Raw genomic sequence first — 5,453 nt, forward strand, 5'->3', positions numbered from 1 at the left:
TCCATGCTGTGTGGTGGAGCCAAAAAAAGACAGGAGACAGGAAAGTTTAAAAGGCTATACCTCCCACAGTCAGCATCCAGGGTCAGTCAGTGGAAATACCTAGAGGCTAATTGACCTATGAACCAAGGAGCCTATGTGGATAAATCTATGACTTAATTTTGTGATTACAAGATTTAAAATAAAAAAAAGTAAGGATAGTAAGAATTGGAATGTTCTCATATGGCAGTCTCAGAGCCGCTACAATGGTGGACACCTGAGAGCCTGTAAATTTGTCAGCCACCCCTACTGCTGGTCTATGTCAGGACCACTAGCCAGAGTAGACAATGAGGGACTGGCTGCCTGGTCCCAGTAATGGTCTCTCCTGTCCCTTTAAGAGACAGGCCCTGCTCACTCCCTCCCCTGTCTGCTGAGGCAATAAGATCTTTCCACTTCCAGTCTTAGTTACTTCCTTTCTGTCTCCTGAAAAGGCAGCTTCTGCCTCTGTCCATTCTGCCCGCTTCTCCCCTCCCCCCCTCTATCTCTCCCTGCTCTTCTCCCTTCTCCCCTTTCCTCTTTTCCCTTCCCTTCCATAACCCACTAAATAAATATCTAATCTCACTCTGCATGGTGTGCCTAATAGGTCTCTGCCTCTCACCCACCACACGGCTCCCTACCTGGGACTGGCAGCATTTGTGGCCTGCCCTGGTCTCAGGCCCGGTGCCTGCTGCCACCACTTGGGTAATGGCACCATTTTATTTTTACCATAACAGTCCCAAGTACCCTGGCAGGACAATCAAGTCATAGAGGGAGCATGATTGTGCCCCACCACATGGCCCACCTTCAGGCCAGTCAAATGTCAGTGAAAAATGTAAATGAACAAGTTAAACCTGTCAGCTAGGCAGACTGACAATTTAGATTGGAAACATAGCTTACAAACTTTTAATAAAAATATCCAATGGTAATGACCTTATTTAAAGTTTTCTGTGGGAGACTTCAAGCAGCTAAGTGGCCTCAATTTTCTTCTCAGGGGAAAAAAGACTTGTTACAAGGAGTGACTGAAGCCCCTCTTCAGATATGAGGAGGATAGCCTAAGGGTTTTTGCTGCCGCTCAGAGACTGAAACTTGGTGCGGGAGAATAGTCTGTATTCTGTCAATCATGTTTTAAATAAATGCTGATTGGCCAGGTAGGAAGTATAGGCGGGAAAACCAGAAAGGAAGTAGAAATGATGCAAGGAGGACAGGAGAATTCTGGGAAGGAGGAAGTTGATTCCTCCCACTCCTGCCCAGAAGCAGCAGGATGTGATCTGCCCCACTGAAAAAGGTACTGAGCCACATGGCTAACACAGAACAGAAAAATGGGTTAATATAAGCTACAAGAGCTAATAAGTAGCCTGACCTAATGGGCCAGTCAGCTTTATAACTTACGGAGTCCTCTGTGTGATTTTATTTGGGGCTAGACAGGCTGGGGGAACTGGGCAGGACTGAAAACACAAACAAGCCGGCCCCCTCATGTTACAGAAACTTAAAACCAGTACCCATTACAAAAACATCTTCTTGTCTTTTGGTTAGAATGGATTTAAGAGAATCGTGGATTGACAAATTGTGTTATGGTATTGACCTGTTAGTGCTTTAGCTCACTATAAGATGTTAGTGATTAGAAAGATATTAGAACTTGTCGAAGAAAAGTGTGACATTACCAATGATTCTTGAATTTGACATGTTTGATAAAACAAATTTAGATTTTGATATAGCTGAATACTGTTAAGAAACACTCCAAACCAATTCAAAGTGGGCATTCTCAATCCTGGTGATGCTATATATCTTTAATTAGGAAATATTATAGCCTTAGAAGTATGCATAGCACAAAGTATTATCTGCTTGCTTACCATTAGTGATTACCCTTGGCAGAAGCTTGGCTCACAGATACAGAGCCCAGAAGTAATTTCTCCCTTAACCCTTTGATTCCAGAGGTTGGCAGTCAGTGATGGGTTTGATCCTCCCCCTCCAGGTGCCTAAGACATGGACATGCATAGTTGTAATGCATGTATCGAAAATGGATAAGTTTGAGAAATGGAAAAGTGTTCACCTAAGGCAGATGTGATAATCTGTCCTGTTGCAGAAGCACAGGCTTTATTAAAATTAATAAAAAGGAAGGAATTGTGGAGGCCAAAAAATGTGAACCTATTTCCACATTGACCAAAGGTCAGAGCATTGGAACTTACCTATAGTTCCTTCAGGGCTGTTGTGTTTCTACCTCAAACAAAGGTCCAACCTAGATTTTGATCAGAGAGTTCTGCTCTCTCAAGGTTATTGTCAACAGGTGTGCCTCAAACAAAAGACTAAGGATCTAACTAAGGTTTCAGTTTTCTTATGGAGATAACTTTGGATTCCACCCAGGGAGTGGTTTGCCTACAGAATGTTTTGGTGTTGGGTGAGCATGACTTGTTTTGTTCTAGCAACAGAATATTTAACTATGGATGCAGCCTGCAGCCTACAGTTGGTCTGTTCGTTTCCTAGTATTGTGTTAGTGCAGTTTTTTGTCTTACTCCTAACTTTTGGGGTCAGGGATATTTAAAGCAATTGGAAATTAAATATGGGTGAATTTCAGTACTCACTGGAATTCCCTCCCAATACTATTCTATATGTTTCTCTGTTTTATTATTTTTATTTGTGTCTTCATATTCTTTATTAATATTTTCTAACTCCCCACACCTCTACCCTGACAAGAGCTATTTTTGTCGAGGCTGGTCCCTGACACCTTAAGTTAAACTTTCTGTCAATAACCTTGAAGAAACAAGAATAGGCTTAAACTCTCTGACCTTTAGTCAAGGTAGAACGGATCCACTTCTGTGGGCCCCCACAGATCACTCTCTTGAAACAGAAGCAAAATGAGGAGTGGTGCAGAGTATAATACCAGGCCCCTTTAACTGTCTAATGATGAAGAATGTGTAGTCTATGTCCTCATTTGAGAAATGCATTTGTTACTTACAATGTCCCTTTAAAATGTAACCATGTGCTGAAAGCTATACAAATTACAAAGTAATAAAAGATGATTGATCCATTGCTGCTCAGAGACAGACACCAACCTGGGATTGAGCAACAGCCAGAGGCAAGACATCAAGTTCACAAGAGTCCCAGTCTAGAAGAGCTATCTGGTACACACTGTTGTTCTTTAAAAGGCGGGTGTGTTCCCTGGCAGGTTCACAGAGCAGCTACTAGTGGGTCCCTGCAAGATCTCAAGGATGGCAGCGCCATGCAGCCGGGAGTCAGGCAGCGGGTATGGCAGATAAAAGGCTCACAGGACATAGTAAATAAACATAAGGGTAAACATTTATTACTTAAAGAAGAAGGAGAGGAAGAAAGGCAGAAATAAAAAAGAGAACAGAGAGAGGAAAAACACATGTGCACATGCCAGTGAAGGACCCCAACTCGTTTTAGCCACAGTTATACCGTTTTGCAAAAGATTCACAAATAACAAGCTTAATTCAGGACCTCCGGAATGCTGAGCAAATAACAAGCTTAATTCAGGACCTCCGGAATGCTGAGCAAATAACAAGCTTAATTCAGGGCCTCCGGAATGCTGAGCAAAGATACCTGAGGTTAGAGCAAGGACAGCCTTATCTGACTGCAAGACAGGGATTTATGGACGGGCCATAGAAACAAAGAAAGAGAGGATTGCGAGGCCTGAGTCACGTATAAAGCGGGGCTCTCACGAGTCAGGGGCTGTGCAATCAGACATCTGGTCACCAGCCAGGAAAGGGGGGGCAGGATAGGAGGAACAGTAAACCGCTGAGTAGTCCCCTCATTGTTATTTAGGTTAAAAATTTACCACCCTGCATCTTGCTTCTGTAAACCTCGCTTTTTGCTCTCCTATAAGAACCCCTCACCCCCAACCTGCAGGCGCGCGAGTCCCCCGAGAGACTCTGTCGCCCCAGGTACCTGCGTATCCAATAAACCTCTTGCTGTTTGCATCCGGCTGCATGTTTTCGACTGATCTTTGGGCACGGGGTCTCCCCCGAAGGAAGACGCCCACGGGAGTCTTTCACCAGGGGAGAGGGACAGAAGAGAGGGAGTTAAGATGGCGACCAGGAAGTCAGAAGTGGCTGGAGTGGGCGTGGTTAGCCCTTAAAGGGACCAGAGCATAAGGAATAACACACACTGTGATCAATTCAATGCAAGACCACCAGTGTAGTTGATACTGAGCCCCGTGTCACTGGCAGTTGGCTGACTGCTTGCTGACACCTCCTCTCTTCCTTACTTACCTCAGGACTTCTCTTCACATCTCACCTCTTTCAGCATAGTTCCTGTTGAAGAGATCCCAGGGCCCGGGATGACCTCAGACTCACAGCAGTCTCTCTACCTCAGCCTCTAGACTGCTGGACTTACAAACCTAAATCATCAGGCCCAGTTAGCAATTAAATTTAACATAAGGTTGAGGTGTTCATAGGAGGACTAAATGACAGGGGTCATTTGAGACTAATAGTTCAAGGTTACACCTCTAAGCTACAAGCGGCTACTGTCAGCTTGGTGTGAACCCACAAAGCTGATAACCAGTAACCAAAACTTAGCATCTTGGCTTTGGTAACCATATCTGCTCATTTATTTTTGTTTCCTTCCTTCTTCTACCATTGATTTTTGTTTGTTTGGTTGGTTTGGTTTGGTTTTTGGTTTTGGGGTTGATTTCTTTCCCAGTCTAAGTCATGCTTAGGGATTCATGCAAGGGATTCTAGGAGCTTATCTTTTTTTTTAACTTCCCATCATTTATAACATAGACAGAGAGAGGCTGAAGTTCATGGAAGAGAGTGAACTAGATTCTGAGAGACTATCTATAAAAAACAAGAGCAGATTCTGGTTTTTTTTGTATGCTTACAATTCACTTAGTGTTATTAGTATGTTGTTTATATGTGTGTCCAGCTGTGTCTCCATAATAACCTTTATAGGAATGCCCAATGATAGATACACTTTACAGATGGTAAAACTGAGGAATGGTGATAGAAAAGGTTCAAAGTCTGTGCAGCTTAACATGTCAGCTTACATAGGTTCTGAGGTTCAGTTAGTCAGTCTACATGTTACCACGAGGTAGATTTGTTATCATGAGGTAGATCATACATACATATAATTAACACTTAAATCAGTAGACTTTTGGTGAAGCAGATTGTCTTCCATAATGTAGACTCTTTTTTAATCAATTTAAGATAATGTCCTGGGGTCCCCCAGAGGAAAATGGAATTAGCCTCCAGACTCAAGATGGCTACCTTGACTCCTCTTCACATTTCCAGCCTATGGACCCACCTCAAAAACTAGGAACTTCCCATTTATTGTTCTTTAAAAAAAAATATGATGATGGAATGCCCCGGGCGGCCTGCAAGCCAGGCAGAGGCTGTCGCCAGAGCAGTCCAGGGTCCCCGGGTGAGTGGCAGAGTCAGGCGGCTGGATGCAGTGGACGACAGAGTAAATGGTCATAAGGCTATACA

The sequence above is a fragment of the Myodes glareolus genome, chromosome 12, assembly GCF_982192425.1.
Source record: "Myodes glareolus chromosome 12, mMyoGla1.1, whole genome shotgun sequence".
NCBI classification, from domain to species: Eukaryota; Metazoa; Chordata; class Mammalia; order Rodentia; family Cricetidae; genus Myodes; species Myodes glareolus.